Source organism: Mangifera indica, chromosome 10 (assembly GCF_011075055.1).
Source record: "Mangifera indica cultivar Alphonso chromosome 10, CATAS_Mindica_2.1, whole genome shotgun sequence".
Taxonomy (NCBI): domain Eukaryota; kingdom Viridiplantae; phylum Streptophyta; class Magnoliopsida; order Sapindales; family Anacardiaceae; genus Mangifera; species Mangifera indica.
The window spans coordinates 11,167,788-11,181,498 of NC_058146.1; positions in this window are offsets into that span (position 1 = coordinate 11,167,788).

Sequence of the window (13,711 nt, forward strand, 5' to 3'; positions counted from 1 at the left end):
CTACTATAGGTTGTTAGACCCACCGTTTGACTTAGTTGATTTTTTATTGGGTGCATTGTCACTTGTATCAATGAACACTTAGACTATTAGATCCGTTGTTTGACTCGTGCTCTGATACCATGTCAGAAATATATTGGCCCTATAGGTGTAAAGATCCAAACTCATATTATACAAAATTAATTGGCTTGTGTTAAGGTCCAACCCATACACTTATATATCACTCACTTTACTCAATTTTATTAGATGTGAGACTCTCTTTCTTTTTATTTGAGTCCCAACACCCCTATTCAAGAGCAACTACCATAGGCTATTAAACTTGTTGTTTGGCTCAACTGGTTTTTGGTCGGGTGCGTTGTCACTTGTATCTAGGAATACTTTAGGTTGTTAAACCTACCATTTGACTTGTGCTTTGATACCATGTCAAAAATATATATTGGGCCTGGTGCATATTCAACCAAACATGCAACAAAAAACCAAAAATCAAAAACTGTTTTCACTATTCATGTGGTATGAGCAGTTTTTTTGTTCTTTCAATTTAACCAACCAAGTCAACTCCAAATCCAACCGAATTCATTTCATCATAATCACAACACAAAGAAATTTCTTTAAAGCTATGGACGTACACAATTGGAGTAGAGTAAGGCAATCAAATTACAAGTAGAATGCAGTGGCAGAAATGGTAATTATGTTGCAACTCTCTACCATAATCAAAATTAACACACATACACACTCTAATTTGGATTTCTAAGGAAACATAAAGTGTAACCAAGGCATAAAGGAAAGTTCCACCAACCTTGGGGCCTCCCACCACCAATCTTCCGCAAAGAATGATTGGATAAAGGAAATAAGAAAGAGAGCTAACAAAGCTTCTTCGAGTTTTCATTCCAAAGTAAAAAAACTGCATTTTTACAAAGCATAGCCACCTTATACGGGAGTAAGTGGCGGCAAGATATATGTGTACATAGACTTTTAATAAAATAGTTCACTCTAGCCCTTAATTCACTCTAAACCACACAAAATAAGCCATGCCATACTTTAAATAAATGCAATAGGACAAAATGTTACTATTATTCCATAAAAAGTGGGCTCTTGTCTCCACCAAAGCTCTCATTTCATCCAATTTCATCCAACTCTCCCAATTGGGCTTTAAACACCTCTTTGGGCTTCAAAATGGAGTGATGGATGGTTGTAACTTCACTTGGGCTTCTCAAAATGATGCTTGGACGTTTGGACCATTGATAGACTTCAAAAGTTGCACTTTTGGATCAATTGGAGCAAGCTATTCATTTGGACCTTGGGTGGATGTAATAAGACTATATCTAAAAGTGGTTTTGGGCCAAAATTGATGGTGCAATGCTTCCTTTGGCTTGGGATTTGCTGGAACTTCATTCTTCTTGGCTTCAAAGGTTGCATGAAGACTTAAGGGTGACTTGGAACCCAAAAATGACAATGGAGCTACATATACATTAGGGTCTATAAGTGTGAAAATCGAAACCCATATTATATAAAACCAATTAGCTTGTGTTAAAGTCTAATCTATACATTCATCTACCACCCACTTTAATTAGATATAAAACTCTCTTTCTTTTCATTTGAGTCTCTAACACTTCTCCAAAAAGGCAAATTGGCATAGGGTGTTAAGGATAAGATTCATAAACTCAACGACACTGTTAACACTATCAAATCTACTCTTCTTGATATTGAGGAATAGCACAACAAAATGAACCAACAGGTAACCAATTGGTTCCAAAGGCTTAAAGATGCATTTTACGGTGCAAATGACTTGTTAGATAATTTCTCTACTGAACTTCGATGGTGCAAGGTGATGAATAGAAATAGATAGGCAAATGAGAATGTCATAAACTATTTTCAGTTAAGGATGTGGGTGTATGTCTACGAGGACTTTACAATGAAGATAATTGTTGAAAAGATAACAAAATTTGTAACTCAAAAAGAAATGAATTACAATAATTCCTTAGAAAAGAAATTGATGGGAAAAGATATCTACTAGTTTTGGATGTTGTATGGAATGAAAAGCAAAATAAATGGAATGAGTTGACTAATCTATTAATGAATGGTTCAAAAGGAAGTAAGATATTGGTTAGTACACATACTAAAGTAGTTGCTAAAGTTACTAGTAAACTTGAATCTTATGTCTATACCTTGGCAACACTAGATGAAAAAAAATCTTGGTCTTTGTTTGCTCAAATTGACTTTAAACATAGGGTGGAATCATCAGATTCAAAATTAGTAAAGATGGGAAAGGGGATTGTAGCAAAGTGTGGTGGAGTACCTCTTATCATAGTGATAATAGCACTATTATTGTCTGGTAATGCTAAGGTAGATATTAGTTAAATTTTAAGGATAATGAAATGCCAAAGGTGATATTTTACCATCACTCAAGCTCAGTTATGATCATGTAGCTTCAAAATTGAAATAATGTTTTGCATATTGTGTATTGTTTCTTAAGGATTATAAGATTAAGAAACAAAAATTTATTTATTTTTGGATGGCACAGAGGTTTCTTCAAATGTCAAACAATGAATGTCCAGAAGATGTTGGTAATAAGTATTTTAGGACTTTATTTTTAGGATCATTTTTCCAAAATCCAGAACATGATAGATGGGGCAATATACTCGCTTGTAAGATGCCTGATCATATGCATGACCTTGCAGAATTAATTATACGAATTGAATGCACAATGCAAACTTTTGATAAGGTTAAAAGTGTGAATGTAAGATATCGCCATTAATCACTTGATTGTGGTGAAGTAAAAACATCATGGACATTTCTAGTTGTGTTAAATAGTGGAAATAATACAAGAACTTTGCTTTTGTTTTATAGATTAAATTGGGGTTCAACTTGGATGATGGTGATGAAATTTTAACAAGTTATGAATACTTACGAGTATTAGATTTTGGAGGGTTAAGATTTCAAAAACTGTCAAATAGGCAAGGATATTAGGGTTTAGAATATTTTGGGTTGATTTTTCTCTCTTCTATCATATGCTCTCTCCTTTCTCTAAAACCTTAAACACTTATCCCTTCCTATTTATTGTTTAACCATTGTTGGTTTTCTTCTGTCTCCTCCGTTTGGCTAGTGGCCCTTTTGGTGCTAGCCTCCCTATTGGGGACCCCTCTAGTCTCTAGTTTTCCCCTTGTTTTTCTGTTTTTTACCCTTTTTTGTGGTTTGCTTATGCCATTTCCTTTTTGTCTATGTTGTGGAGTGTATGGTTATGTTATTTTTCCTTTCTGTGTTGTTATAGTACCTGGTTGTTCTACATTTAGGTGGTGGTGCTGGTGTGTTTGGCTTAGGTTTTCTATTTTTGTTTATGTATGGTGGCTCCAGATATCCTCTTTCTAGTGGTTTCCTTGTGGTGGTATACTAAAAATTGTGTTAATGCTTTCTCTCTAACTAGTGCTTGTTACTTTTTATCTTTGGGAGAGAAGGTGTTCCTACTTATGGGTGGCATGTTATTAGGTTCAATTTTGTGCACTAGCATTTTGCGGATTAGTTTACTCTATCTATGTGGTTCCTTTGCTACGTTGCTACTAGAGTGTTTATTTTTGCCAACGTGTTTTATTTGGTCTTGTTATACGTTTTTTCCTCTTCCATGTAGGTTGTTTCTTTATAAAGCAGGGTGTTGGAAGTATGTGGTTCTTTATAAGTAGTGTCAGATGGTTGGGGTCCCTCAACTTAGTTTTTTCTTTGGGGATATACCCTCTCTATCGAGAATAGTGATGGCAAGAGCAATCCCTCCATGTCAAGGCCTTGAAGTAAATTATTCGACTGTAAGAATATTGTAATAAAGTTGGAGTATTTCCCTCCTCCTTCAAGGAAGTTTCCAAACAAAACTTTTATAGCTTTGCCAAAGGAAGTCGTAGACCAAGGTGCTAAAAAATGGGAGTTATGTGCAATTAGTTTCTTTCTTAGTAGAAGGGTTCCTGTCCTCATGGTGTAGAGATATGTCGACAACATGTGAGCAAGTTTAGGCCTTCAAAAGATCACTACTAATGGACGAGGAATGTTTATTCTTAAGTTCAAAAGTGAAGTGGATCTCATGAGAGTTGTTGAGGAAGAAACTTGGGTTATGGGAGGCTAGCCTTTTTTTGTTCAAAGGTGAAAAAAGAATTTGTAATGGAAACAGAGAACATCAAGGTAGTAATAGTTTAGATGAAAATTTATGATATTCCATTAGAATTTTGGAGTGCTAAATGGCTAAGTCACTTGACGAGTAGCCTTGGAAAGCCACTTTGTTTGGACTCGGTGATAGATGATTGATTATAGTTGGAATTTGCAAAAGTGTGTATTAAAATGAAGATAGAAGAAAATTTTCCAAATTTTATTGACATGAAGCTACCAGACGAAAGTAATATGGAATTAAAGGTTGAATATAGTTAGAGGCTGTTGAAATGTAGTAAATGTAAAAGTTATGGCCATGTTCAAGAAAAATGTAGAATAGATGCAAAGAAGAAGTCTTAAAGTAGTGGCCTACATCCTAAAAGAAGTCTTGGAAGAGGAGAAAGAAGCAATGATAAAAAGGCTTTTGTTAAAAAAAATTTGTAAGAATAGGGTGCTACCAACTTAGGATATTATTGGTAATAGAACTAAGAAGCTCCCAGAACAATTTGTCACCTTATTGAGGAGGTAACGTTTAATGAGAAAGAAAGGAGGATTGAGTCAATTCCTAAGGCTTATAAGGTTAAATTAGCGAAAAAAGGAAAAGAGGTGATTAAGATTAGTAAGGAGCAAGCTAAGAAAAGAAAAGAAAAAGAGTTGTTGATAAGTAAGAACAAAAAATGGGAAACCTTCAGGCATTATAATCAATAAAGGTGGGAAAGGGGAAGAAGAGCCTAATTCATATGATGATGAAATGGAATCTTCTTTAGTTATAACATTCAAAAAATTAGTAAAGGTAGATGAAAAAGATATAAATAGGTCCTTAAGTATCATAATGAGAAAATTCCAAAAGAAGAAACTTGCTAAGAAGAGAAATGAGTCCAATTCCACCAAACCTTCTAATGATTAATCTTGTAGCTTGGAATATTAGGGGATTAAACTCCCCACTAAAACAAAAGGAAATAAAACTTGTTATAGCTAAGAATAAGATTGACTTGTATGCTATTCTTGACACCAAGGTGAGGAAAGAAAACATAGAGAAGATTAGAAAAAATATTTTTGGTGATTGGGATTTTGTGAATAACAATAACCTTTATTCTAGAGGTCGTATTTGGGTGGCTTGAAACCAAAGAATTGTGAATGTGTCGATTATCAATATAGATAAACAAAGCATTCATATAGAGGTTACCATTTTATCTAACAAAGATAAGTTTTTTGTAACTATGGTTTATGGTATGAATTGCTATATTGATAGAAAAAAGCTTTGGGAGAAGCTTGAGAAGATTTATGGCTTCTTAAATCAATCTTGGTGGATCATCCTTGGAGACTTTAATGCCATAAGAAATAGTCAAAAGAAAGATGAAGGTTCTAATTCGTGGGAAAGTCATAAAGATAAGTTAAATGAGTGCTGTAAGAATATTCGAATGGATGACCTTAGATATATAGGTAGTTTTTACACTTGGAACAACCTAAGTGAAGGAGAAAAGAAAGTGAGTTACAAGTTTGACACTCACCTTTGTTTTACGGATGATCTCATTATTTTTTGTAAAGCTAGTGTTACAACTATTGACTTAGTCAAGAAGGCTCTTGAGGAATTTTTTAAATGATCAGGTTTGAAGGCTAATAAGAACAAGAGTTATGTTTTTTCTCTGGAGTTACTAAAGATAAGAAGCTTGAGATGACTAGGCACTTACATTTTGAGGAAGGGATTCTTCTTTTTTCTCATCTTGGTGTCCTTATGATCTCTTCCAAACTCTCCTTTAATGATTGCAAACCTCTTTTAAGTAGTATTCTAGGAAGAATTCTTTCTTGGAAAAACAAGTTTCTTTTTTATGCTGATAGACTTGTGCTTATCAATTTCAAGTTGTTTAGCATTCAAATTTATTAGGCCTCTATATTCATGCTTCCCTTTAAGGTAATCAAAGAGATTGAATCCATGATAAAAGCTTTCTTTTGGATGAAGTTGTTCAAAATAAAAGGAAAGTCAAAGTACCTTGGAATGAAGTATGCAAGCCAAAAAATGAAGAAGGTCTTGGAATATTTAGCTGTAAGAAATGGAACAAGGCTGCCTTTTAGAAACACATATGGGACCTTTGCAACCCTTTAAGCACCTCTCTTTGGATAGATTGGATTAAAACTAATAGAATTAGGAATAAAAGTTTATGGGAGATAAATGTTGAAAATTCTAACCCTTGGAATTGGAAGAAATTAATGAAGCATAGAGAGTTGGAGAGTCGTAATGGTAAGGTTGCTCTTCTTTAGAAGGATTGTTAGCATCCCTTTGGTCCTATTATTGATAGGTTTGGAGAAAGAATTGCTTATGAAGCTCGTTTGAATTTAAATTGCAAAGTGAAGATGATAGTCAATGGAAAAGCTTGGAGATAGCCTCCTATTTTGTCTTGGAATTTAATGGAGGTTAAGAACCTAATTGATTTTTTACCTTCAAGTGAAAGGGGCAGGTTGGTGCGGCTCCCCAACCATGATGGTAAGTTCTCTATCAACGTAGCATGGAATGAAATTAAAGCCAAAAGGCAATAGGTTTATTGGAGTAGGGTGGTGTGTTATAAAAAATATATTCCTAGACATCTTCTTTTTCTTTGATAGCTATGAAGGGAAAGCTTCCCATGAGAGCTAAACTTACAAAGTATGGTGTTATTAATTTGGCAAAGTATGGTTTGTTCTTTAGTTTTTGTGTGCAGTGCTCTTTATTGTTTTCAATCTTGTTTTTGTTTGGTGGGATAGAAAGAAAGGGAGTGGTGTTCTTGGGTTGTTATATGTCTTTGACTATACCATTTCCTTTGTTTCGGGCTTTCGGGTTCCCTTGCTTTATTCAATACTCACATAGTTAGCAAAAAACAATAAATTGTTGAGTTCAAATGGGGAAGTTTTGAGTTTAATTGGTAAGTTGAAGCATTTGTGATATCTTAATTTTTCTGGTATAGATATTAAACTACTCTTTGATTTATTGTAGAGACTAGTAAATTTGGAAACATTAGACCTCCCTTACGGTAGTGAGCTTATGGAACTACCAAGAGATATTTAAAAAAAATGGTGAACCTTAAACATCTTATAAATAAAAAGTGTAATTCTTTAATTGGAATACCAAATGGACTGAGGCCTTTAACTAATCTTCAGACTTTACCACTATCTGTAGTAAGCCAAAGAACTAAATGAGCCAACAGAAAAAGTAATTATAGTAGGATAAAGGAATTATATGGGTTGAACAACTTGAGAGGAAAACTCAAGATTAAAAACCTAAAATATAAGGCAAGTAGAAAGTCGGCTAACTTAGAAGGGAAGTAATTTCTTCAGTCTCTGACATTGGATTAGTGAAGAAGTGATGATAAAGCGGTTCAAGGAAATAAAGGAATAGATGAAGTAGAGGTGTTAGAAGGTCTAAAGTCACACCCAAATCTTAAGAAAATCAGTGTGAGATCATTCATGGGCGTTAAACTGTGTGATTGGCTTTTTTCTCTTACAAAGTTAACTTTAGTTAGCATTAAAAAATGTAGAAGATGCAAACATATCCCATCATTGGATACATTGCCATGTTTGAGGACTCTGTTTCACATCACCAGCAACATTCTTGTGTGATAGAAATCTCATAACACATTAGGTGCATAACTCACATTATCAATCTATTGGTTGAAGATAGGGTTGATGAGATTAAACAAGTTATTAAAAACATCCAAGAGAGTGTTAAGAATGTCAAAACAAGTAAGGTGAGGTAGTTGTCATTATGAGTTTTTGAAGATTTTTAATGACGTAACCAATATAGTAACAGGATTAAGGAGATTTTTATAGAACAGGAATTTGATCTTGATCCGTATGTGGCAAGCATGATTACTAGGATAACGATTAAGTTTGATAAGTATTAAGAAAGGTAAATGTGTCTATGGCTATTGCCAAGCACTATGGATTTGAGGTAAATAACTTGAAATGAATTGTGGCTTTTTTTATTTTTACATATTTTGTTCTCATTAGACATATTACTAATTTACTTATTTCTAATTTGTTATTTATCTTTGTGATTTTTCTATGATAAAGTTTGATATGTTAAGTTGACTTTTCCTATTTTATATCGTTAATAGAAGACAATAGAATCATTACACAATGAACGTGTGGACATTGTTTCCTTAAAAAAAACAAAGCATCGCACAATCACAAACATATATTATTGAATCAAGTTTAATTTTTCATTAACTACTTGTTTAAAAACTTTATTTAAAATATTATGTATTTATTTGGATGTCAACATTGTAGGCAAAACATCGAAGTCTCGAATTTCCCATGGTAAATCAGTTAGAAATGAAGTTTGGCAGTGCTTAAGGAAGCACATGAGGATGATATAATAAGAACCAATCGTTTAGTTAAAATTGGAAATCTAATTAGCAGAAAGTTGTGTAAAGACTACCCAACATTCAATCATGCCAAATTTGAATACACTTCCATGGTGGCAAGATAATCCAAACAAGGACAAAATGCTTTCCCTTAAGGCAATTGAAATCTTGGCCTCTAAGAGAACTTTCGGTATTTCTTCTAGTGTAATATAGGAAATCTTTAGTTATAGAAACTATAAATATGTTTATTTATGAAGGTGGTTAAGTCAAAATCATGCATTGAATGAAAAAATATGAAAAGTTAGTCAGTTACTTTGTACAAATGTCTATTCCTTCTGCTTATCATTCATTTCCTTGGTTGGCAATCTAATTTATTTATTTATGAGCAATGCTATATGTACATATTTTTTTACATAATTTGGGTATAAATGATGTGTCATCATTTAATTGAGTATTACTTTATCTTTAATTTAAAATCATCTAATAGTATGATAATATATTATCTGTGTATCCAAATTATATATAAAAAATATATATACATAGTTTTATTATTTATTTATCTATGTCATATATTTTCATGCAAATTTATAGTGAAATTGAGGTTACATTGCCTCTAAGAGGAAGTAGTCACCCATCTTCTAGGCCAGCCATTACACATAAACCACATATAGGTAATAAACGAGGTGTTTCTTAAAATTTGGTCACTTAACATGAAAGACAATCTCTGATGAAGCAATAAACGGATAAAAAGAATTGAAAACTTATAGAAGTTAGAGAGATTGCAAATAGATTTTGTTAGTTTTGCTAATTTTGTTGTGACTGCAAATAGGAGAATGAGATTGAGTTTGTCTTTTGCATTTGATAAATAATAGTGTTTACTTGTAATGATGCTTGCCACTCAGCTCGTTCTTATGCTTCATCCTAATTTGTTCCTTGTATAGTATTTGTGATTTTCCAAACCAAAATATTGTAGAATTGATGAATGTTTTTATGTTTTGGCTTTTGTAATGAGCAGTCTATATTTGTTATTCAATTAATTAAAGGAATTCCATTTGAAGATACTTTAATTAAATTTGCATTTTAATTCTCAAACTCGATTACGGTTAAGCTTGTATCTACAATATTGAGTTCATACAAGTCAAGCGTAAACATCACTTGACACATTAAGCTCTAACTTGAGAGTATATCCTTCAAAACTCATTGAACTTGATTATGTCTAGGGTCAAGTTCAACTCTTCATATGCTAAGTTAAGCTCAAGTAAGTTAAAACTCAAACTCAACTCAATTTGAGTCCATCCCTAATTTTAGATTACTAATTTGCCTTGTGAATAGATGATACAGAATTTTGCACCAGATAATAAAATCTCATGATTATTTAGTGCATGTTCATATGAATTTTCAACAATTCTATGCATTATTATAAATCTTGAATGGCCTAGACAATTATGCGAAAACATAAATTATTTTGGTTCAGAGAGTTTCTTGTTCGATATTGCATAGTTTTCAATTGCCTTTATAATTATATAATACAATTTGATGATAAAGTGAACAATTTTTCTAGTACAAGTCTTTTTTTGGAAGCATTACCAATTATACAAAAGAATTCTATACCACTTTCACTCATGGTTTCTATGTGAAAACAATATTTCTTATATCTTTAAACTTAAGTAGATTTTTGATTGGATCTACTTGAATATAATATATCATTTATGCTTAATTTGGTTTCATTTTTCAATAAAATTATGGCTTTTCTGAAGCTTTCAACAGGATTTATTAATCTTGAAATCATGTTTACTTTAGCTTCAATTAGTGCTAAAGTTAAGAAAAATTTATTTTCTTTACGAATTGTGTATGTTGTTGCATTGTCCACCAAACATATATCTCCATCATCAGTTTTTGAAGTTTTATGTTTCAATTTTGGAGTTCATATCCTTCCATTTAAAAATTACGTTAATTATAATGTACACAAAATAGTGAAATAAAGGAGAACATGATAATAAAACATAAAATAATATTCATAACTCCAAAATAAGGATTTATTATGGATTTTAATTATGAAAATTTTTGGGCATGCACGTCGTTAGTCAAGTGACATATATGTTTATTTTTGAAAGAAGTCATGAAACATCAAGATTCATTAGATCAATATGATCTAAATCATCAAAAAATTCGATTATTTTTTTATAAATGTTTAATATAGATCCACGCAATGTTTGTGTATACTACATATATGCAACCAATGACGTTTACAACCACATTGATTATTTTATAGTTTACTCTACATTATTTTTTATTTCATTTCAATCTTAGTCTACTTCTAATGGTATGATTAAGATTTTCTATTGTAATCATCTTTAGGTCAAAATTGTTTCATCCAAGACCTTACTCACACCCATGATAATTAATTATAGTAGTTGCGTTCACTTTATGGAATGATGCTGTAATACTCTCAAATACGTTTCAAGGGTATTTACGTTTTTTAACCTTGTTTTGAGATACTTCCCATTTTTTTAAATATATATATATATATGTTATGTATGGGTGTGTTTATATAAATATATATATGTATATAAATACAAAAAGAAAAAGAAAAAGAAAAAGAAAAAAAAAAGAGATAAAGAGAAAAGGGATAAAGATTACATATAAATGGAGAGAAAGTCAAAAAGGGCAACTCATACCCTTTTTTCCATCACTCTCCCGTCTCTTCCATAAGGAGGCAGCTTTCCTCTTGCTTTTGCTGGAAATTTGAAGAAAAATTGGTGATTTGGAAGGCTTTTGGAAGATAAATAAGGAAGGAAAATAAGAGGAAACACTTTGGGAGCTTTGATAACCAAAATATCTCTTCCTTTTCCCTTTACCTATGTATATATATGTATTGGATGCATGTTATATGAATATGTTAGTGTGTTTGATGTTGATTTATGGTGAGTTTGGTGCTCAAAGAAGGAAGACAAAATTGAGGGAGCCAATTTAGCAAAGATTGGCTTGAAATAAGGTAAGGGGTATTATCCTTGATATGTTGCATGTTTTAGGCTTTTGGTTCCTTGGATCTATGTTATAAATGATGATTTTGAAGTTGAGAAATGTGGTTTTGCCATTTGAGATGTCTATGTGTGGGATTTTGTTCATGGCAGAAAGTTGCATAAACTTTACAGTTTTGCCACGGATTTCGTCCCTCGTTTTGGCTGTCTTACCTGATGAATTATGCATTCTATTATATGTTTTTGGAAAGCTCTTTGAATCCTCTTTCCAATGATATATAGATTGTATGAATTAGAGATCATCTGGACTGTTAAATATTGTATGAACCAAAAGGACTGCTTTACCAAATAAACAGGGGAGAGTTTTTGCCACTGATTTCATCTCACGTTTTAACTGCCTTATTTAATGACTTACAAGTGCTATTATAGCTTGTTGGAAAGATCTTTGAATTATCTTTTCAATGATATATAGCTTATATAAATTGAGGATTATTTGGATTGTTAAATATTATATGAACCACAAGGGCTGCTTTACCAAATAAACAGAGGAGTCCGTTTTTTGTCACTGATTTCATCTTACGTTTTGACTGCCCTATCTAATGAATTATGAGTGCTATTATAGCTTTTTGGAAAGCTCTTTGAATCCTCGTTTCAATGATATATAGCTCGTATGAATTAGAAACCGTTTGGACTATGAAATTGTATGAAACAGAAGGTTGCCCTGTCAAATAAACAGGGCTGTAAACAGTATTTCACAATTTTGGAAAGGAAAAGAAAGGAAAGAAAAGGAAAGAAAAGAGAACAAAAGAAAAGAAAGAAAAACAAGAAAAGGAATTTGAGGCTCAAGATTCAAGGGTCTTCTCAAGAATATGGTCTAGTGAATTATGAATAGATTTAGATGGAAGCAAGATTAGTAAGATATAAGACACGCATGCATGTTATAAACTATGAGGAGGCATTTTACACTACACCGCCCGCAGTAAGGCACGTCCGTAGTAGGACATAGACCCACAGTAGGGTCTGCTCGTAGTAGAGCTTGATTCAGATTCAGAAATGGTGTAGTGAGAGAAAAGAAGAGAACTCAAGCTTAGAAAAGTGCCAAATCTCTATAGTTAGCTTTCAAAAAATATCAAATTGACACTAGATGGGACAAAGTATGACCCAAATAGTAAAGAATGAACTAGATTACGCCTTCAATCTCTTATAGAGGTTAGGATGTAAGGTTGAATCTCGAAAGTGAGTTAGAATAGGAAAAAAGATAGTTTACTTGATTCTTTCCCCTTACTGAGTGTTCTTATCACTCACTTCCTTTTCTTTCCTGATTGCAGGTACAGGTGATCGAGGTAGCTACGAGGCAAGGTCAGGTCAGCGTAAGTAGATCCGGTTAGAGCAGGTTATCTCTGGTTTATATTATATGCATATAGCGACATGTTCTTGTCGACTTTTGACTTTTTGAGATTATGGTACAGTTGCATATGATTACTCCCTATTTTTAGATGCTTTCAGATGAGTTTTCATATGAGTATATACATCTTTTGTTCGCTTTCAGATTTTCAGTTTTCTTGGAATACTTCCTAAACACTTTTAATGATGCGTTTATTTTAAAGTATTTTAAAAAGAAAAAAAATAGACGCTTCGAATATTAATTCGTAACATTTCTCCTTCAGTAGGTAGTACTTCTAGGGAGGGATGTTACAGATGCATTGTTTGTGGGGCGAGATTGATGGTTTTTCATTAACAAGAAATATAACATTAATTTAGAATTTCTTTTCCCAATATTGTTATTATAGGAGCACATTATAAAGATGAAATGTGGAGAATATTTTCTCTTTCACATTACTTTAATTAGGGAAAAAATTCTAAAAATCGCAAAGTTGTACTAAATTATAGAGCTATTAGGAGTATTATTAAATCTAATATTTAAATTTATTTTTTAAATTTCTCCATGAATTTAGTATATCTATCATTATATCCACATATTCACTTTGCAATCATTCAGGAATGTGATGTCTATAATATAATGGCATTAGATTTGTCATTTCGGGACATTTTATTTAATCACTTTTTTAAGGTTCATAAATTCTAGGTAGAGAGTCATGTAAAAAGTCAATTTAATTATATCTATCAAATTTTAGAAACTTCAGGTTCAAATATTGTCCATACTCACATAACTTATAGTTTTGTAAATAATATATTGAGATTAATCTTTGAAACTTCAAGTTTAAATATTAGCTCATATTTATAAAATTTTTAGTTTAGGGTTTAGAATTA